The 23,005-nt window shown below is 41.6% G+C and overlaps 1 protein-coding gene across 1 annotated transcript in view; it reads left to right on the top strand.

The window, feature by feature from the left end:
- The first annotated feature begins 2,592 nt into the window (after nt 1-2,592).
- INSC (INSC spindle orientation adaptor protein) overlaps nt 2,593-23,005 on the top strand; it is a 161,171-nt gene continuing 140,758 nt past the window's right edge. Inside the window, exon 1 of the mRNA XM_086748805.1 lies at nt 2,593-2,769. The gene's annotated coding sequence lies outside the window, so the exon portion shown is untranslated. The remainder of the gene's footprint in view (nt 2,770-23,005) is intronic.

The following is a 23,005-nucleotide window of genomic DNA, read 5'->3' as shown; positions in this document are numbered from 1 at the left end:
GCTGAGTGCATTAATGCACAGGTCTTTTGGTAAATGACAGACTCCCTAAATCATAGTATTTTGTTCATCCTAAAGGCACTGTTGATCCTTTTAGAACTGGCATGGCATTTGGGCAGGCACACAAAAAATCAAACCCTTTCTGCTGGCCCAGGCTGAAAGGTGCAGCCCTCTCCTCAGTCACAGCAGGCTCAAGAGGTGCAGACGGAGCTGTGGTGGGTGCAAGGACTGGGCCGCTCTGCCCAGCACACTCACAGAGAACTGGTGAGAAAGACCACCTGGGAAAGGGAAAGCTGTAAAAACAGCCACAGTTTTACTGTGGGAGAGGGTGCCAGGCGATTGAGCTAAAGCTTTGACTCAACTGGGAGGAGAAATGGGAACAGCCCATCAGTAGGCACCAGGCAGGGCAGATATAGGCAGGCTAGTAGGACCTGGGGGTGGATGAAGCTATGATTGTTCAGAAACTCTGACTGGAAAATTATGCTAAAAATGATTATGGTTTCCTGGGTACCTCTGCAGCACTACCTTAGGTAAAATACTTCTCTGCTTGTTGCAAGGGCAAGGGGTGAAGGATTACCAGGGATCCTTGTAACTAAGGGTTAAATGGAGAAACTCAATGCCTATGTCAGCAAGAAAAGGACTGACAAGTTTAATAAAGATAAACCTGCCTTATCCTTATCGTGCCTTCCCAAATGTAATTTAAGCAGAGCTGCACCTTGGCAGTTAGGGCTTTCTTTTGCCTTTCTACCCCTACACCCCAGCTCATGCTCCTTCACATTTTCTTGGCCCACTCTCAGCAAACAAGAGAATTAAAGGATGGGATGATAGCATGTCGTGTTCCTGGTCAGGGAAACCTGCACAACAATGTGCCTGAGATGTTTCAAAGGGAAGCAGGTTTCTTGTCCCGCTGAAGCTTTAATAGCCTTGTTTTCTTTTCTGCTAATGTGCGTCCACATCTACAATGTGGACCCATCTACACAGTTTTTTTTCCTCTCCCTTTTTACTCCCTAAAGTTAAAATGAATCTCTTCATTCAGTTGAAGCTGCATGTCACAAGAGCTGTGATTTGAGGAAGAAGATAATAAGTAGCAAGTTGCTAAAGAAAGAGCTTATTTCTTACTTGCTTTGCGATAATATGTCCAGCAGTGTAAAAAGACTGGATCCTGTTATACTAGAGACTAATTAAAAAGGTAGTAAGAAATATTTTCTACCACAAGGACATTCACACTGTAAGGAAACTTGAAACATCAGAGCAAAAAAGCAACATGTAAGTATGGAGAACCGGGGAAGAGGGGCACAACGAGCGCTTCTTTTCTTCTCTGCTAAAAAAGGCACTGTGTGTTCCTCACAAACCTCCAACTTACTATTATGGTTGACTAATGCCTTCTAGTGCATCTGAATGAAGGCTTTGACCTGAAGGATGATGACAGCCAGGAGCATTTTACTTTATGGACTAATTCAGGAGAGAGCTTTCTACACTTAAGGAGTAGCTTGGAAGGTAGCCCAGCAGGCAGTGGTGGCTGGAGAAGCCCAAAGACGGACTGGCACGGTAGGGCATTCACTTGGCGAGCAGGACCAGGAAACGGGGACTTAGAGCTATGATGAAGACTAAAATGAGATATCAGTGCATAATGGAAAAGGGCAGCAATGGAGGACATCAAAGGGGCATTGATGGGAGCAGAGTAACAAGCAAACATGAAAGGGGCGATGGGTGAAGAAGTTGCAGTGGAGAGGAGTAGGCAGCAGGGACAAAAGTTCAGCCTCCTTGATGATAACAGAGTTTCAGAGAACTGAACTGAAAGCTTCCCTTGTGAGGAAAGTTTCGTATCTGGAGAGCTTGAGGGATCAGTAAAGATATACACTGAGTTTCAGTGTCAGCTTCCAGACTGAATGTACACAGGAAATGGCCATACTTTCTTATTGATATAATAAGAATAAAAATTAAAAGCAACAGAAATGAAACATGTAATTTCCAAGGTATTTTCATACTTGGCAAAGTCAGAGGTTTCGTTTTATTTTATAAGTGAGCAATAGGCAAAATGTGAAGTACTTCTAAGGAAACACCTGTGCTGAATAAAAACAGTAACATACCAGACATAACATGGGTGGTAAAACAAATGTTTAACTTTCCATGTAAAATAATAATTATTTTTTAAACTAAAATTATTTCATTAAAAAAGATAAGCCTCCATTTGTTGAAAATGTGGTGTTGTCCCACTACTCCTGACAGCAATGCTGTTTAAAAAAGAAGATTTTTATAACTTTCTTCCAGTAAACCCCATCTGGGTTTTTAACCTCATTGAAAGTTTTTATTGTGCTTCTCTATCAGACTGTATTATAATGGAATTGTTACTTATCTCCAAATTTATCCCGTTCCTCCTTTGTGAACAATCTTACGTTTTAACAGGGTCTTTAATTACATTTCTCTACTAGCTGACCACTACAAAATTTGAAATCCTCACCACAAATCTGTAAGAATGTTTCCACTTGCGCTGGGAGACAAAAATAGAATAATTCCATGTCTTTTTGGACGGATGCCTAGCTGAAACTATGTAGGGTTTGACTGACAAGAGGATGTAGTCTTTGCTGAGAGCACTTTCTTTAAGGTCCTTTTTAGTCTTCAGGAAAGTATAAGTAGATGAACGAAGAGAAGTTTTATGCTGATTTCCCTTCATTTTTTTTGTTAACTTTGCCTCCTTTTTTTGTAACTTTTGTCTTCTGCAACAAAATCTTTTCAGCTCATCGGACTTGGTGAATACATAATCACAAGCTGGTAAGTAGTAACTTCAGGAGTTTTGATTTGAAATGGCTCTCAATTCTTTTGTGTACAGCTGTGGTAGAAGAATAAAACCCCTTTGTGCAGCTAAGCAAAAGTAGAATTATTGAAATGCTCAGTATTTGCCAGGATTATAACTGCAAAGTATAGCCTTTCAGTGGTGAATAAATACAGTTAACACATAGCTCAGCCTGCGAACGCAAGGGAGAGACTTTAATTGAGTAAGTTCAGAATTATTTTTGCATCCGAGTGAACTCTCTCCACTGTGCTGCATGGCACATTATCAGTTTCCTGGGGAGCGTGGATGGGAGCTTACAAAGCACAGCAGGTAATTGGCTGCTTCAGTTGAAAAAGCAGAAAAAGTATATTTGTTGTTATATACAGAAGGAAAATAAGAACAAATGGTAATTATTGTTGGGTGATAGTATTTGTCCATAGTCTTCTGAGCTGTCTGTGAGATTAGATCCATACTGCCACTCTGTAAGAGCAGTGAGTATGTTAAATGTGATGTTTAGGTGGTTGAGCAACTTTTCCTGTCAATGTGTTTTGGACTGGAACTTTCATATGCTTTCAATGTAAAAAATGAGGTGAATGTGTGTGTCATAATGTAGTTTTTCAGAATGCTTTATTCTGCTGTTCAAGATGTATGTTTCTGTATTTTACTGTATATTTTTGTATTGTTACCTTATTTTGAACCATATCTTCATCTTATGTGGACAGTTCTATGTCTGAAGTCAGTGGAAAGTGAACATAGCTCAGCCTTTAGAAATATTTCTGTATTTCTAAAACTTGCTTACACTGATGCAAATATTTCCTCTTGGAAAGAGAAAGCTGTTTCTGGATTAGATACTTCTCAGTTGCACACGTGGCAGTTTCTACAGACAGACTGAAAAAAGCTGTAATGGTATATCTATGCTTTTTAATTAAAGTGATTTCCATCAAGATGGAGTGTGGAAGTGTGTTGGCAGTGTAAAGACAATTGTACCAGGTTCCTCCTAAAATAGGGCCATTTTCATTAAAACCTTTTTATTTTCTGCTTTTTCTTTCCCTCCCCTCTTTAACTAAATGAAGCATGAAGTCAAAGCTGATAGGTGCTAGAATAACATAAAATCTATTTTAATTTTCATAATATAAATACATTGGGTAAAAATATCTATATCTGAGGTTTCATATTTTAAAGATTTATGTGTACAGGTAAATATGTATGACGAGTCTCACTGGAATTGGTTGACACGAGTATAATATTAACTTCAAATGTCTTTGCAGTTTCATGTTGCAGGACTCCCGCCCTTGGATAGTTTGATTTTAATTTATTTGCTGAAAATCTCACCAAGAAAACTGTAGACTGCACTGGAGGTTGAAATTGTGCTGCGTTTACAGGAGACAAAAATGAGATATTTTATGGATTTGGTAGGTCTACATGACTATATAGGGAGGATACTTGGAATACTGAAAAATAGATTATACATTTTTAACACTTTACTATCCTCACTAGTTTGTTTCCTCCTCTTCATTAAAGAGGAAATAAAAATGTTTCTTTGCTTCTTTTATACACTGTTTTACTCTTTGAGGTAGCTTTAAATCTCCATCAGTGTTGTATGAGGTAAAATGTGTAATAAAGCATTAAGGGAAATCGGGTTAAGACATGCAATGTCTAATAAAGGATATTAGTATTTATTGGCAGTCATTCTTTGGTGTCTGTAAATTTTTTTTTTTTCTCCAAAGGGCACTGCCATTGTTTTTACCCTCTTTACAACCATCACTCTATGTGCAGATGTGGTTTTTTCCCATTCGCTTTTTAAAAAAAAATATTTTTAAATGCCAAATACTTAATGTGTCATTTCTGGCAGAAAGTTCTGATGATGAAAGAGGAAATAAAATGGCCTGGAAGCAACTTGCAAGAGAGACATATACAGGACAGCACAGCCATGGAAAGCTCTTTTTTTTTTTAACAGGAGTTGTGTACCAGTCTTCATACTGTCTTAATGAACATAGGAGGAAGCATATATTTTTCTTGGACCTGGAAAGCAAATGTCATCTTGAAGTGCAAGGTTTACTACCAGTGTAATCAGCTAGAGTAGCATGAGTGACTGTGTGCCAACCTTCTTTTGCCTCCTGTATACCTGGCCCAATTAACTCCATTCTTAATTCTTCAGTCATCTCCCCAGGTGGTTATCTGCTCTTAATGGGCCATAAAATGGATGGCACTGGTCCATACGGAAATGCCTTGTGGTGAGGAGGTCTCATAGCCCTTAGTAGTGGTCCTCGACTGTCAAAGATGACAATGCTGTCTAGAAGGAAATTGAGAGGATGACTACCCGTGCTGTCTTCCTGAATGCTGTAAGAGTCTCTTTGAATAATGTAGGTCATCATATGAAAGCTATGTTAGTTTGGGAGAGCTGCACAGAGCACACAATGGAGTGAACAAATGGAAGAACTTCAGCTGGGATTAGAAACAGTTGTCCTTGCCTCTTAAGCAAGAAGATTTCTTCTTTTCTTCTCCCCTCCTCTCTGCCTCCTTCTCTCCTTCTCTCCCAAGTGGTGATTAATCATAACTTTTCTAATTAGACTTCTAAATGGATTGTGCTTAGTTGCAAGTTAAGTAGCTCAGCTGTTTCCCTGCTATCCCCCCTGTGTTTTCTGGACTCTAACCCTCTGTCTGCAGAGGTTAATGTGGTAGGACGTAACAGAGGGGCAGATGATCTGGTGGAAGATGCTCATTCTGCAGACATCAGAGTCCAAAGAAAAAGCCCTGGGAAGGCCTAAACTTCTGCAGGTGGACCTCTGTGGGGAGGTTCCTCATGCTGGGAACACAGCTGAAGGAAGGAGATCCACAGGTTTTGAGTAGGCTCATACTTGAAAATGCATTGAAAACATTTAAGCAGGCTTATGACCTTCAAAAGAGATTAGAGCTAGTCATTAATTCATTTGTACCTCAGCATGTTTATTTGAGTAGATCTTCTATATTAAGTTTGAACAGTATGTGAGTGGCTTTCTTCAGTATTTCATAGAGATTGTGTAGACCCAAGGAATTTATTTGATTACATACATATATTCCTTGAGGCTTTCCGTGGAGATGTGCTCAAACTCAGGATGTTATCCAGAGCATCATGATTGAAACTGTTGATTGAAACTGGAGTAGATCAGATAAGAAGATCTGTAACTCTACAAAACTTTATGGCTAAGACGAACTTCTCAGATCCCGTCTTTCTTATGTGCACATTTCTGGGTGTACCTTTGACATCCAGGCACTCCTGTGTTGATCTTGTTTGCATAATCATAGAATCATACAATGGTTTGGGTTGGAAGGGACCTTCAAAGGTCATCTAGTCCAACCCCCCTGCAAGGAGCAAGGGACATCTCCAACTAGATCAGGTTGCTCAGAGCCTCATCTAACCTGGCCTTGAATATTTCCAGGGATGTGGCATCAACCATCTCTCTGCGCAACCTGTTCCAGTGTTTCACCACCCTCATCATAAAACATTTCCTCCTTATATCTAATCTGAATCTACCCCCTTCTAGTTTAAAACGATTACCCCTTGTCCTATTGCAACAGACCCTGGTAAATCTTGTCCCCATCTTTCTTACAAGCTCCCTTTAAGGCTGAAATAAAGACATATTGCCGAACAAATAACTAATAGTCTGGCAAACCAACTCAGATCTACTAGGAATGGTTTGAAGGAGGACTGAGAATCAGAAAGTTGGATTTCTGACTCTTATTTTGCTGTGAAAGTCATGACACATGAGGCTACTTCTAGAGAAATTATGCTGTTTTCATAGGCTCACATCCCCAGGCTGTGTAACCTGGCAGAAGCCTATTGTAGTCAGTGGAGCCACGTTAATTTGTCTCTGGCCATTATAGGCTCTCATAGTTTTAAGTAAGTGGTATCTACATAAAGGAAGAATAAAATCTGTGACCTTGTGTCATAGAAGTGTGCCTGGAGAGTGCTGAGATTAAAACAGAGATGCTGGTACCCATCAGATTTAATTTAGCTACCTCTCCCCACAAACTTAAATGCATCTCACTGACTTAAAAAATTGTTAGGGAAACCTGAAATGCCCAGATGGTGATGGGTCACTGGTAGCCAGAAACCCCTCACCCTGATGCTTTTTGGGTTCTTGGCCAGGAAGGGGTTAAAACCAGTGCTGGCCAAGGCTGGGCTTAGTGCTTTCAGCTGCTCTTCTACTCTCTTAACAGGTGAAATGTGTAACAAACTCGGGGTTGTGGGGGCTCCCAAGGTGTGGGTCACACCAAAGTTATTTGGTACTTGCCCAGTTGAAGAATCCACAAATTTTGGAAGTCAAACTTGATTTGCCCTGGATTTGGGGCACAGGTGGCTGAGAACCATCCTACATTGCCTGTGCCAGGCTGCCGAGCTGCCCAGGTCAGGTGCATGTGCACCAGCACCCATGTCCTTGATTTGACTACCTCTGTTAGCTGGGACACAGATAGGCTGCCCTTCTCAGTGCAGTGGAGCCAGGTTTAGTATTTTTACTATGTTGCTTTATTTTCCCTGCTGTAATTTCAGCAGAGCAAACATGAAAAGGAACAAAAATCAGACCATTTGGGCAGCATGGGCTCGATCTCGCCTTAGGGGTTTGCCACAACAAGACAGTGCACCTTGCCTGAGGCAGGACTTCCTACCCTGCCAGGGCTCAAGTCCCCATTTCTCTCCAGAGCCATACACCAGATCTACACCCGCTGTCACCAGTTCTGTGCCTCCCCTTGTGGGGATGCAAACTTCCTTCTCCAGCTGTTGCTGTGGGGCAACGGCTGCTGAGGTCCTGGTGCCGCAGGGAGGCTGTGCCCTGGGCTGGACCTGGGGAGGCAAAAGCAGGAGTGCTAAGCAAACCTTGGCAGAAACTGGTCCTCTCTTGGCTAAATTAACTCCTCTGGAGTGTTGCAGGTTTGCCCAGGGCAGCCAGATGACTCCTTCAGCTATGCGTGCCTGGCGGGGGAGTTAAAACTCACTGAGAGAGCATGACTGTGTTTGTCTTCTTATTCACTTTAAAAAGTGGATCATCCCATGTTAACTCTCCTTCCCACATACGTTAAAAGTGACGTATGATTCATAAGTAAGAATATTATGTGGATTGCCTTTGATATTGCGTAAGTCAGGCAGCGCTGAGGCACTAACTGCGTTCGTGGAGTCTTTACTGCAGGCGAGAGCTGCACTGGGGTTGTGTCTGCAGCATGTGGAGCTGGTGACCAGAAAGGAACTGGGTCTAAAAACTTGAATTCAAAAAGTGTCTTGGAAGCATTTCTGGAGAGCAGAGCATTTTGCAAGTGCTATTTCCAACCAGCGAGGGCTGCATTAGGAATAGCTTTTTTGTCACCTAATTTCTGTCCTTAAGAGGAAGCCGCTTCCTTCCTCTCTTCATTTAATTCCTTTGCTACTTTGACCTTCACCTGTGTGACTCGCTCACTGAAATCCTCTTGGGAGGATCAGTGTCAGTTCTAATAAGCTGGCTGTCACTTTACACCAAACAGAAAGTAAATGTTTCATTTGTTAAATGGGCCAGTAGAAAACATTGCCTTTTTCTACCATCCTCTGTTTTCTTCTAGGAGAAAGTGTTTTACTTTTATGTGACTGAAAGTGTGTAAAGTGGATTTGAAGCTGCAGATTTAAGTGTCTTGAATGAAGGCTGTTACGTAAGACTTTTCTTTATTTATCAGTTTTGCTGAAATACGATCGGTGTTACAAGACGGGGTCTTGTCACAATGAATTTTCTTATGTTTCCAGTAAGAAGATAAGGGATACGCTGTGTAGGGAATGCACTGGGAATTTCTTTTTTTTTAGCAAGCTGCACAGGAAGGCATGGGAAAAGTAAGATTATTGCACTGAGCTCTTGGCTGCTGATGCAGGGTGCAACACTGCTTCTTGTTGGGACTTTTGCCATTGACTTGATTGTGAGCAGGACAGCTTTTCTCTGTCGTAGCTTCTGTTGTGTTTATTTATTGCTCCCCTTCCCCTGCTGTTTTGTGCTGACAAGCACAGCCTTTGCTTCTCTACCAGCTTGCACAGGTAGGTTAGTTTTACACTAATAAGCTTGGAAAGTATTTGAGAGTGGGTGTTGAGGGGACTACTCTTTTTTTTTTATTATCTTTTTTGTGTGTTCCTTTCATGGAGAAGCTGGTGTTTAGGGTTTGGATTCAGCAGCTTATGGAGTGCTGTTTTTAAATTACGTTTGACAAACATGAAATCAGTGTGCGTCACTAGCCAAACACCTCTGTGGAGAACCTATTTAAGAGAGAAAAAGAAGGTGGCAGCTTCGGCGCATGAGAGGAAGGCCGTGGCTTTTTTCTGTGAACCTGGAGGTTGTGTAAGTATGGTTGCTTCTGTGGATTTGACTCTGTGGTTTGGTTTTTTTTTTTTTTAAGGCTGAAACCAAGCCTGTATGTGGAGCTAGAACAGGTGCCAAAACTGGCTGCAAGCCACTTGTGCACCGTCATCCTCTGGCTCTGCAGTGAAACTGTGTGAAACCAACCCTGCTTCTCATGTGAAGTAAGGCCTCTTGTGATGCTCTTGAGGGCACTGGCTGCTCAGCTCTTGGGGTACCTGAGAGTCTTCTTGCTCAGTATTGTTTGGAGGTATCTCTGCAGCAGTGCAGCAATACCCCATGGCCTCTCTCCTCCCTGTGGGCATTCCTCCATGAGTTCTTCAAACTTTTCCTGAGTCACTGCTGTGCCACAGGAGACTCAGGGCCAAAATCCCTCTTTGTTAGTAGCTTAATTTATCTCTAAACTAAGTGTTTACAGTAAGTGAAATATCTATGAGAATGATTTAAAGATATTAAGTTAAGTCTCCAATACGCTGTCCATCAGTCTGACTGAGCTTTGAAACTGCATGTGTATGACAGATATGTCTGTCTTCTGTGCAGGTATCTCTCAGTCTGTCAGAAAAGGCCTTGAAAACCTCAAACCCAGACCCCTGTGCTTGGCCCTGCTCCACATTGAGCATCCCTAATGGCAATTAAGTGGTTTGGGTTTTGTTGGTTCAGTTTTCTAGATTTTATGTTGAAGTTTTTCTTAGATGTATCTGATGGATGTATTTCTAAGGCTGTATTTCTAAGACATGCACAGATTGGTGAATCTGATATTTAGTAGTGGGTGGTTTTTTTGGTCCATTTCAAATTAAAAAAAAAAAATAAATTACCCACAAATAGAGGCTACCTAATCATTAGGTAAAAACTCTGCACCAACACTTTTGGCCGTGGCTGAACCGCACCCTAAGCAAAGTACTCTGTGTCCATTAAGCTGCACAGCTTTGAATAATTGACTTTCTTAACAATGGCTCAAGTTCATGGCTTTTCAAGTGAATAGAGCTGGAGCCCACAGAATAATTGTCTGTTCAAGCCACTGCCAATATGCAAAGCTCAGCTGGGTAATGAGCCAAAAATTTTTATAAAAAAAGAAAAATAGATAGCTACATTTTCAAGTGATCTATGATTACATTTATTTAAATAAAAGTGTGTATTTAAGTGTATGACTGTACAAACGTATTCAGAAACAACATCAGTCTGTAAAATGTGTAAGCAATAGATCTCTTTCAGTGCACATTACTTGCAAGTAAAGCTAGAGGAACAAAGACGATTCTCTTATGGTTAGATCTCATCATGGGAAAGAAATAAAGTAATTGGTAGCTTAATTCCTTGCTGTTATATCTGGCAAATAGGCAACACACAATTCAAAAGATATTTCAAACTTTATCTTTGATAAAATTTGGTCCATATCACTCCCCATGGATGTGAACACAGCTACTAGTTAGGAAAATGCAATTTTCCCTCGTTTTGGTACAAGACGCCTGTCTGAGGCTTTGCAGACAGTTTATTCATTATGCTCCAAGAGTACTGAAACCGGGCATCTGAATACTTGTTGACATTTAAACTAATTGTAACTTATGGACTCAAACTTTTCTCTAAGCTTTGTATTGCTTAGAGCCTTCTGTGACAGTCTCTGTCCTAGAGCAAGAAGCCACGGCATGATACAGCACATTTTGCACACAATCTATTGCAGAATTTTGTTCAAGATAGAGGGATTTTGCAACTTACAGAATCCATATATGAATTAGTAAAAATATAGGTCACCTTCTTTGTGATCTAGATTTAGGTTTAGGGCCTTATCATCTTGGACATAAAAAAAATATCCTGGAGGGGCAGATGTAAAAACATCAGCATCCTCAAATTATGTCATTTAAAATGTTTGCAACTTTCTTGGCTGGAACACCACCTTACTCTCATCATTTAAGTTAGGCTTTCTGCAGTCAGTTGTGAGAAAGCTTTCCTGGTTGGAGAAGTGCCTCTCTCTGTTCCATGCATTAAGGATTAACTGATTTAGTAACTTTAAGACTGCATTTCCCTCTCCTACCTGTGTTCCTCAGAAACATGTTGGTGGGCACCTATAGCGGTCACTAAATATGATGGTCCTGAGGGCACTGCTGCAGAGGCACCACCTGCAAATAAGTAGGACTGCTGGGGAATTAGTTACCACAAGAGAACAAACAAAATCAAACCCTGACTGGCTGGACAGTCAACATCAGGTGATTTGGCAAAGAAATGTAAATCACTGCTTTTAAAATCCAAAGTATAATTTTGAAATTAACAATGTATAATAATAATAATAATAATAATGGGGATAAATATTAAATAAGCTTCCTAGTAAAGTGTCCTCTAAGATTTCATTGCTATTTTGTTGTTCTCTACAAATGGAGAAGCAAATAACTGGCTCTAAAACTTAGAATTTGAAGAGAAAATTTTGCACCTCCTGAACCTGTTTAACTTTGAAAGTTAAACTGTCAGTGTGTGGTTGTGATTACGGTACTACATGAGGTAACCTACATTTGCACTTGCAAGCTGCAACTGAGGTTTTATAGCTAGGGATGCAAATTTGTATTGATTCCCGCTTAGGAGGTGGTCTTCTAGGCTTTGGAAGATGGGGTAACTTTCTTTTTGTTTTCTGTTGTGCTCAACTAGACATAGGTGTGCATATTTGCTGTGCTCCCCCCCCCAAAACTAGCAGACAGAGATGGTGTTTAAAAAAAGAAAAAAGAGGGAGCTTGGCTCATAACTGCCACCTGAGTGAAAATGTGTTCCCAAGTGTGTCTTGGGATTAATACAGCCAATACCTGTGACAGCTTGTTTCAGCCAAACAGCAGATGCTGTAAGTTCCTTATTAAGTAGTTTGGAGTTAGTATTCTTCTCCTGAGTGTATAAATCTGCCCTTTTCCTGACTTTCTTTCTCAAAGGCCCCCTAAATCTACTTTCCCTTTCTGTCCCTAAAATGTTCCCAAGCCACTCTCTCTGGCAATCCAAAAAAGTATACAACTCCCCATTGAGACTTTCAGAATTGCTGTATACAGTGACGATTACCTTACATTGGATCTCTTCAGCTCCTGCAAAAGTTAGGATTTACATTATTATTTTCATAATAAGCTGTGGGACCCGACACACGTTGCAGAAGGGTCAACAATGAAATAAGCCTGGGTGCTATGAACAGATCCAAAAGGATGTAATAGTAAATTGTAGTGCTGGTAAGTGTCTTGTTGGTGTTGAAGGGTGGCAATGTGACAAAAATAGTGTCTTTGTTTTGGTCTGAGCATCATGGTGATTGTTTTGTATGGATGTGAAAGCAAAGAGAGGGATATGCTGTAAATTGCTGGGTCTAGGATATGCTGTAAATTGCTGGGTCTACTATGAAGGCCTTTGCCAACCTGTTAGTGTTGCTTGTTCCTAATAAGTACAAAAATGTCAAAACAATTTGGTCATAGTTATGAACATGCCACTGCTACATTTTATTTTTAAACAAAAGTAGGATAAATATGCAAAATAGGGAGGACAGAGATGTCATAGAATCATAGAATGGTTAGGGTTGGAAGGGACCTTCAAAGGTCATCTAGTGCAACCCCCCTGCAAGGAGCAGGGACATCCCCAACTAGATCAGGCTGCTCAGAGCCTCATCCAGCCTGGCCTTGAACGCTTCCAGGGATGGGACCTCCACCACCTTTCTGGGCAACCTGTTCCAGTGTTCTATAACTCGCATCGTAAAAAATTTTTTCCTAATTTCTAATCTAAATCTACACCCCTCTATTTTAAAACCATTACCCCTCATCCTATCGCAACAGGCCGTACTAAACAGCCTATCCCCATCTTTCTTGTAGGCCCCCTTGAGGTACTGGAAGACCGCTATCAGGTCTCCCCGGAGCCTCCTCTTCTGCAGGCTGAACAGCCCCAACTCTCTCAGCCTGTCCTCAAAAGAGAGGTGCTCCAGCCCTTTTATCATCTTCGTGGCCCTCCTCTGGACCTTCTCCAACTGGTCCATGTCCTTCTTGTGTTGGGGGCTCCAGAACTGGACACAGTACTCCAGGTGGGGTCTCACCAGGGCAGAGTAGAGGGGGAGAATCACCTCCCTTGACCTGCTGGCCACGCTTCTCTTGATGCAGCCCAGGATGCGGTTGGCCTTCTGGGCCGCAAGGGCGCATTGCCTGCTCATGTTAAGCTTCTCATCCACCACCACTCCCAAGTCCTTCTCCTCAGGGCTGCTCTCAATCCATTCCCCGCCCAGCCTGTATTTGTGCCTGGGATTGCCATGACCCAGGTGCAGGACCTTGCACTTGGCCTGGTTGAACTTCATGAGGTTGGCACGGGCCCACCTCTCCAGCCTGTCAAGGTCCCTCTGGATGGCATCCCTCCCTTCCAGCGTGTCGACGGCACCACACAACTTGGTGTCGTCGGTGAACTTGCTGAGGGTGCACTCTATCCCACTGTCCATGTCGCCGACAAAGATGTTGAACAGGGCCGGGCCCAGCACGGACCCCTGAGGGACGCTACTCGTCACCGGTCTCCACATGGACATTGAGCCGTTAACCACCACTCTCTGAGTGCGGCCATCCAGCCAACTCCTTATCCACCGAGTGGTCCGTCCATCAAACCCATGTCTCTCTGGTTTAGAGAGAAGGATGTCGTGCGGGACAGTGTCAAAAGCTTTGCACAAGTCCAGGTAGATAATGTCAGTTGCTTGTCCCTTGTCCACCGATGCCGTCACCCCGTCATAGAAGGCCACCAGATTGGTCAGGCACGATCTGCCCTTGGTGAAGCCATGTTGGCTGTCACCAACCACCTCCTTGCTCTCCATGTGCCTTAGCATGGTTTCCAGGAGAATCTGCTCCATGACCTTGCCAGGCACAGAGGTGAGGCTGACCGGCCTGTAGTTACCTGGGTCTTCCTTATTCCCCTTTTTAAAAACTGGGGTTATGTTCCCTGTCTTCCAGTCATCGGGGACCTCACCAGACCGCCACGACTTCTCAAATACAATAGCCAGTGGCTTGGCAACTTCATCCGCCAGTTCCCTCAGGACCCGCGGATGGATCTCATCAGGTCCCATGGACTTGTGCACCTTTAGGTTCCTCAGATGATCCCGAACCTACTATTTGAGTACAATGGGCGGTTCTTCATTCTCGCAGTCCCTGCTTGCACCTTCTACAGCTTGGGCGGTGGGACAGGAACTCTTGTCGGTGAAGAATGAGGCAAAAAAGTCATTGAGAACCTCAGCCTTCTCCATGTCCTGGGTAACCAGGACACCAGTTCCCTTCTGGAGGGGGCCTACATTTACCCTGGACTTTCTTTTGTCTTTACGTACCTATAAAAGCTCTTCTTGTTGCATTTTATATCCCTGGCCAGATTCAGTTCTGCCAGGGCTTTGGCCTTCCTTACCTTATCCCTGGCCACTCGCGCAGCCTCTTTGTAGTCCTCCCAGGCTACCTGTCCCCACTTCCACCCTCTATAGGCTTCCTTTTTCACTTTCAGTTGGTCCAGGAGCTCCTTGCTCATCCACGCAGGCCTCCTGGCCTTTTTGCCCGTCTTGTTTTTCATCGGGATGCAACTCTGCTGAGCTTGGAGGAGGTGCTCCTTGAATATGGACTAACTTTCCTGGGCCCCTCTTTCCTCCAGGGCCGCCTCCCATGGCACTTGGCCCATCAGGTCCCTGAAGAGGCTGAAGTCCGCCTTCCTGAAGTCTAGGGCAGAGAGCTTGCTGTGTATTTTCCTTGCTGCCCCGTGGATCTTGAACTCCACCATGTCATGGTCACTGCAGCCAAGGCTGTCCTTTAGTTTCACATCCCCGACCAGCCCCTCCCTGTTGGTGAGCACAAGGTCGAGCATGGCACCCCTCCTTGTCGGCTTCTCTATCACTTGCAGGAGGAAGTTGTCATCCACGCATTCCAGGAACCTCCTGGACTGCCTGTGCCCTGTCGTGTTGTCTCTCCAACAGATGTCAGGGTGGTTGAAGTCCCCCATGAGAACCAGGGCCTGTGACCGTGAGGCTGCTCCTATCTGCCTATAGAGCACTTCGTCTGTTCTGTCCTCCTGGCCAGGCGGCCTGTAACAGACCCCCACCGTAACATCCCCTGTCCGTCCCTGTTCTCTTATCTTGACCCATAAGCTCTCTGTCAACTCCTCCTCCATCACCAGGCGGAGCTCTACGCACTCCAGCCGGTTGCTGATGTAGAGAGCGACACCCCCTCCTCGTCTCCCCTTCCTGTCTTTTCTAAAAAGCCTGTACCCCTCCATGTTGATGCTCCAGTCGTATGTGTCATCCCACCACGTCTCCGTGATGCCAATGAGGTCGTAGCCCTGCTCGTGTGCAAGCGTCTCCAGCTCTTCCTGTTTATTCCCCATGCTGCGTGCATTGGTATAGAGACACTTCAGCTGGGCCCCTGACAAAGACGACTTGCTGGCTGGAGTGACAGGGGTGCTATTGGACCGCAGTTTAGGTTCATTTGCACTTATCTGTGATCCCTCCTCAGCTTCTGGACCCTCGGTGCTGGCACTGGCGCCGTGCTGACAGCAGTGGGCTGAACTGTGCTCCCCCTCCCCCAGCAATACTAGTTTCATTGTCATTTCTCTCTCAATCTGATAATTTAAATTTCTAATACTTCTGGATCCTCCATGCTCCCCTTATGGGGAAATCTAACCACCATCCTGATTTTGATGCTGGTCTTAGCATGACAGCAATCCCGATGGGGTTCAATGAAGATTGACAGGAACACACTGATTGTCACATTGGAAATTATCATTACATTGCAATTCCTTGTCCAAGCTAAAGCCAAAGGTGGAAAGATGCTCTGTTACTGTACTAACAAACAAAAAAGAGGAGCTTACTTTCTTTGTAAAAAGTAGCTTAGTTCAATTGTCTTTAGGAAATTATTTTAAAGCAAACAAAACTGAAAACCAAAAGCCCTGTTTTAGATGAGGAAGAAAACACTAGGACTTCAGACTCCTATAAACTCCTTTTTAAAAGTGGTCTTACTCATAAATTGCATAAGGTAAAAACTGTTTTTGTCTTTTTTTTTTTCTCATGGGAACGGCAGGTATCCACCCTGTAGTGCTCCCAGAGCAGCTTCAGGGATTTTGGACTAGTGCTTTGTCATTCCATCTGCTGTTCTGCAGGATGCGATCCAGATAATATTTTTTGATTTAAGAATATCTTTTTCTTCTCTTAGTTTCTGGGGGTTTCTATGGATAAATATGCTGTCTAAACAAGGCACTTATAAAACATGCATTTTCCTAGAGTGAAGTTATTTCACGAACATGTGGTGGCAGATTTTGGAGCTATTTCCATGGAGAGGCTGGCAATTGTGCCTAAAGGACAGACAGGATAATAGTTTTGGATTAATCAGGTTCCCTGTACCTTGAGTTCTCCTTCTTGGTTTTTGCCTTTTATGATTGAGGTTGGCAGCTCTTGCACCTATGGGTACATTGTATGAGATAATTTCAGCTTTTTTCTTGAATCTTGCATTTTTTGATCCCAGCTAGGAAGATGGAATTTTTAGTTTCAGTCTTATTATTTGTTTCTATTTGAGCAGAGTTTTATTTGCCGTTGTCTAAACCTGAGCATTAGAAGCCATGTCACAAAATAATAGTAAATAAAACTTATTAAAAACAAAACAAAACCATTGTAAGTCTCTGTACCATTTGCCAAAGGCAGACTACAGTATAATAGGCTTTGAAAATAGAAACATTAAATTAATCAGATCTCTTTCTATGGAAAATAAATGCGGCAATCCTTATCACATGAATAAATTGTTCCTTTAGAATATTGTTTTGCACCAGTGTTGCTTCAAGTACCATTTATGTAATCTCCTTTGAAAGGCCTCTTGTAACAGCTAGCACATCGGGTATGGAAAAGGCTCAAAATTCCCAGTTCTTTTCGAAAGCAAATATGGTGTGTCAGAAAGGAAAGGAGAAGGGGGAAAAAGATGAAGGAGCTAGAACTCACTTCTTTGAATAATAAGAACAGTGAAGTAGCCAGGGGAGAAAAGTCTTATAAAAGGATAATATGTAAAGAGTTTTTCACACTGCCTCAAGTTTTCTGTGTTATAAATGTATCCATGTTGTCCAGAGCTCTTTTCAATTTGAAATACTTTCTGTGTTTCTCCTTCTCCCCCGCCCCCTCCCCCCTCAGTAGGCACCTCTGAACTAAAAATGAGGGAATGGGCACAGGGGTAATGGGCTTGAAGAAAATGAGACTGGGATGCTAAAGAGGGAGTAATGCTGATCAAAGGAGGGAACTGACCCATCATGGTGCTGAAAAAGTATTCTTTTAGCTTTTAGATTGTATTAACTAAATTGCTTTATTAGTTATTACATATACTAAATATAAGTAACTATAACTCTAGATTTTGGAAGAATAATGAAGTGCAACTTTATATGCCAAATCAATCTGTTCATTACTTGTTATGGATTTGATTCCGTAAACAAAGTGCCCATCAGTGAAGATGAGCTCATCTCTTAAGTGCCAAACTCTGTAACGGCTCCAGGTCTCTCTAAAGCAATGCCTGCCTATCTTTGACCTGGCTGCCAGCTGCTACTTTTGAAAAGAAAATTTCAAGTTGGTGCCTGTTCCTCTTTTTTTTTAATTTTTTTTTTTTTTTATTTTTCCTTCTCAGAAAGTGCCAGCTGTCCAGAGAAAGCAGAAAGGGCACAGACCAGAGTCTTTGCAGAGGGGAGATCTGAAGTTTGTCTGAATTTCTGATTCATTGAGGCTGAGCTGCTTCACAATTTCCAGTAAAAACAAAAAAGTACATTTGTGACAAAGGCTTTTGATTTTTATTTTGATTACTGTGGAGTTTAATTGCCTCAAACTGGGGCCAGCCTTTTTTCTCTCTTGTAGTTAAGTAACTCTGGCGTTTATGATAGCTTGCAATTACTGTGCAAACTATCATTTTTTCCATTTCAAAAGTTACCATTTCTTCATGCTTACTGCATTATCTAAGATACCACAATTATGCATATCTTCAGAAAGAGGTAATGGCTGTGGCATGTCATGGACTGTGGTGTGGTGAGTGTAGGGAAATGTATTTTGGAGGTTTCTGTGATAACTGTTCTGGCGGAGCCAAATTTTCATAAGTATCTGAAGAGACAGTTTGGTTAGTTGCATAAAGCCTTTCCTAGGAAGACTTTTAATCAGCTACTCATTTTTAAGTGATTTACACATATGTGCAGGAAGATAAATACAAGGTAAATTGTAGCAAAAATAAGTTACTGAATACCCAAAGTCTCATGAGATCTGGGAGTCAAGAAGGACGAATATCTTTTTCTAAGTAGGCAATGGTCTCAAACACTGAAATTAAAACAGATGTGCAAGGACACCATTTCTTACAGGAATTGCTAAAACAGCAGATTGGCGGTGCCAGGCCTGGTAAAACTGTGCTGTGTTGGTATTTATTTGTTCTGCTTTGGTCTTTGGCTTCCTGGAATTTGTAGAGTTCAAATTCAAATAAGTGATACCTAAAAGCAAAGCAGGAATAAATCCATATCGTAGCTTTTTGTCAGGTGTTTGCTATTTAGTTTTTCAGGCAATATGCAATCTGCATATGACACACGGCAAGTGGGAAGGCAGGGGTTTCGTCATTATCTGGTCTCTGAAATGCTGAGTTCCTGATGGCTCTAGTGTTGTGGAAGCTGTGAGATATTTACAGATGGATTTGGATGTGTAAGATCTGCTGCAGAAATAGATGCAATTTTAACATAGCCTTAAGCAAGAGGTGTATAAATTCTTCTGCCTTTTGCCAGAGAATTAACAAGGGATGTTGAAAAGCTATGTCAATCTCTTTTGCCAAAAGCTCTGGGGGAAAACTACAGTATAGCCTTTTAAGTTTGACAGCTTTCTACTCTTGTAGAGCTAATATGTCAGGCTCTTTTTTTTTTTTTTTTTAATAAGAGACAAACTTTGCATAGGGTTGTTGATGAATAGGTTATTATACAAATGTAGTAAAAGATCTCCGTTTGTTGGTTTATTTTTTAATGTTAACAGAGATGTAACAATAATCATGTTCAAACGCTTTGATAGCTTGATGTACTGGGATGGCTACAGACTTCAGATTTTCTTTTGCTCTTTCATGACAGAGCCTTTTGCAGCTTTAGGACAGCTGGTAAACACTTGCTTCATTTTGCATAAAGGGCAGAATCAGCTGTGTTTATTGTTGAACAACATAGTGTGGATTTGGAGGAGAGACTAAAAGTAGTAGGGAAATAAAATCCTGAAGCCTGGCTGTGACCGTTGTTTGGTGGCCCATCTAATACAGGAAATCTTGTCTCCTCCTCAAAGTCCTTTGGAGTTCAGGACATGCCTGTCTTGGGTTCAGTCTGCTTTCCCATGTCCGTAATGTTTAATGTGATCTATTTATGTTTGTCCTGCTCTGCTCTGTGGCTTTGCTCATGCTATGTCTCTCCTGTGGAGGGGAGACTGCAACCTCTTCCCGCAACAGCATTGCTACCAAGGACCTTCTCTCCCACAGACCACATGCGGTGTTGTACGTGGCTTCTGCTGTAATAAATCAAATAAGGCAGCCACCCATGCAGGACTCATAAGAGCTGACTTTTTGTTTTGTCACAATGGCAGTTTTCATAGTGCATTAGTACTCTGTGGGCCCTTCTAGTACTAATGAGAGAAAAACAGGATACAATTTAAAACTTGCATTTTATAATGGCTTCAGTGTTGCCTTGAAAGGTGGGAGGGATTCAAATGAATTGCTCTGCAAATTTGTTTATACAGTTAACGAGATATATGTTTACAGGAAGTGGTTAAACTTGAAGTGGTTTCTTAATATGTTTATAAATATTCAGTGGATGGGAAGGTAGATAAATTATTGATAAAATGATGAAAACATTGCATAGTAGAAATCTGTTAAGTATGAGTGAAAGAAGATTCAGTTCTGTAGATATGTCTGCAATCTCTTTAATCTCTTGGATACTTAAAAGCTCTCTCAGAGCCAAATGAAAGGCTTTATGCTTGATAAACTTAGCATGGAAGTGTCTGGTGTATCAGTTTTACAGTAAGCTTGCTTGTCTGAGGACGGGAGTGTGGTGCCAGGGAGGCCAGAAACCTCCAAGGTGTTACTAATAAAATCAGTTATTACCTCTCTGTACATGTATACAGCGTGACCAGAATGAAGAAGGTCCCCTTCTGCCTTCTACTCTCTCCTTCTTCTCTGTGAATTCGGCTAAGTGAGAGGGAGAGTTACCTTTATCTAGCCCATTCTTGTACTCCTTTGAAACAAAAAGCTAGATGTGGCTCTGATCGTAGCTCTGACTCAATGTTAGCTGTGTGCGGTCCCTGCTCGAACTGAGCACTATTTTGTAATGTTGCCCTCAAATACTGTGCAAATGGATCATAAGCACCACTTGAATACATTACAGTACAGGCAAACAGTGAGAGAACTTTTGAGATGTGTTTGGTTTGTCCACAATGAAATATTATTCTGAAATAACAAAAAAGATGCATCTTAGAAGAGAACTTAAGCAAAATTGCTTGAATGCTGAGAAGTTTACCAAACTTCAAAGCAAATCAGATCTGTTGACAGGAATCCGTTAAAATTTTGTGAGTGGCTTTTTTTTTTTTTTTTTTTTTCAAATTAGTGCTGATCATTACTGGTAAACTGCAGTCCTTGCTCATGGCATGAAAAAAAAATAAGAGATGTTGCTAAAAGAAAGCTTAAGATACTGCTATAAAAAAAACTTACGCCTCACTCTATGTAGCTGTAGTTTATTATAGTGCTATTGTAGAAGAGTGAAGTCCAGAATTTAAAGTGTCACTACAAATTGTAGGCAATAGTATAATTAGATCAAATGCAAGATATGGGTTTTTTAATGTTGCGGTATCAAAATAATATTCTCTGGTCTGATAAACTGTTGATGATGAAAAGAAGTGCTTGTGCTGAGAAGAAATCAGTAAGTTCACTTGACATTAAATAAGATTCACAATAATGGACCATTGTATTTATTCTGGAGAGCCCTTATCACTCCTTTGGGATGAGAGTGTGGGATAAAGTTCTCTTTGAGCATTGCAGTGCCAGTTGCTACAGTGGAAATGCTGTCCCTTGTTTGAAGGATCTGTGCTTTCTAGGGATGTGAAAGAAGACAATTCTTGTTTGGTAGATATTAATATTAATATATGCCCCCTTGGGATTTCATGACCAAATACATGTACTCATGCTGTTTTGTGCCCTTGTGATAAGTTGAATCTCCCAGGAAGTTTTGGACTACTCCATTTGAAGTACTGTGACTGTATCTCTGCAGTAAGTATGCTTCACTTCCAAAGCGCCGGAGCTACTGTATGTGTAATAGAGCTACATTTAGATTTCCAGCCTTACGGATACATGGCACGTGACCAACAATATTGGAATGTTTCATGTATTAATAGGTTTATTGTGTGTTGGGGGATCCCAGATTAATGGAAGGATTCCTCAAAAGTTCTGTGCACAATTAATTCCTGCTTTATACATGGCAAACTTAGTCCTGCGTGGGTTTCGGATTTTTTGTTACCAGGTAAAGATGAGGAGGTGTGGTGTGTTAGTACTAAACGTGGGAATTTTTGGTGGTGTGTCTCAGTGAGCTGATGTCACAGAGACATACTTGTGTATGCAGGCAAGTCTTGTGCTAGCCTGATTTATTTTATTTTTTCCTTTTTATTTAAAGCGAGGGAGACAATCTTATGTACTTCCATATGTTTGTTGTTTTTTTTTCCTTGTAACCTGGCTTTCTACTGATAGTGTAAGTTTTCATTTTTGATTTCCAAAATGCCCCTGTTTGTGTAAATAATTCCTATATAGGATAATATTTCAAGGGATTGGAGACTGAATGATGAAAAAGCAAATGCTTGTCAGCCACCATGCTGCATCACCCCCACAATGTGCTGATGCCTCATTCATGTGTTAAAACATTGTCCTCCCAACAATGCGTAGCCCTTGCATTATTGCTCATTATCAAAAAGGACAGTATGTGGAGAGAATCACTGCAGTATTAGTAAAGAATGAGACAAACTTGCATATAAGCAAAAGCAGCCTCAATTTGCCATCCCTTCTTTTTCTTTTTCTAAATGATAAACTAATTTTTATCTGAGTTTGAGTTGTGATATTGTCTTATGACCAACTTCTTATTCACAAGGTCCTCTCTACTCATGTGCTATTTTTTTCTGCATGAATCTATATTGTCATTTGCAAGACCCTCATTTGCCTACAATGATGTATTTTTAGTACTATTTTTTCACTGCAACACACATCTAAAGACTTGCTTGCTATGCATTGTGTTTCTAACATGAAAGCTGTGGAATTCTGTATGGCATATTGCTGTGTCTCATATTTTATCATCTGAAATAGGTTGTCAACTACAATCTGTGTATATGTAATTTGTCTAAAAAAATGTTGGCCAATTTTTCACATCTTAGTGTTATTCAATTTACACTAATGGCCTTTAACTGAGAGTTATGTTCGCACAATGGAGGATAAAATAGACTGAACTTTTTTTCTCAGAGCTATTAAATTTTTGAACTTGGTAAGTTCCCATCCAGTCCAGAAAAAACAGATTTCTAAGTGTGTCCTGTATACCTGTCAAATCTGGCAACCAGGAGCTGGATTTGTTGAGGCTACTGGAAGATAAAGAGATAGTATAAAGCAAGAAATTATGAAAGGAATGTGATTATTTCTTGTCTAGAGTGATCAGAGTGCTGGACGACCAGCTTGTGGCCAAGTGGTATCATGTCAAAAGCTGTGCTGACGTGACTCGAGGAAGCAGACTTCTGCATCTGCTCAGCCACAGCACCTTGCTAGATAATACACTGCAGTCATTTCCTTCTTAGAACTTGAGAGGAAAGTAAAACTTTGAGATGCTGTAGTTTTGTTCTTGACTTATTTGTATTACCCTCTGCCAACCACAAAAAAAACAGCCCCTCCAAGCCCTA

The sequence above is a fragment of the Chlamydotis macqueenii genome, chromosome 5 (assembly GCF_036417535.1).
Source record: "Chlamydotis macqueenii isolate bChlMac1 chromosome 5, bChlMac1.mat, whole genome shotgun sequence".
In the NCBI taxonomy this organism is placed as follows: domain Eukaryota; kingdom Metazoa; phylum Chordata; class Aves; order Otidiformes; family Otididae; genus Chlamydotis; species Chlamydotis macqueenii.
This window is presented reverse-complemented; position numbering and strand designations above follow the sequence as displayed.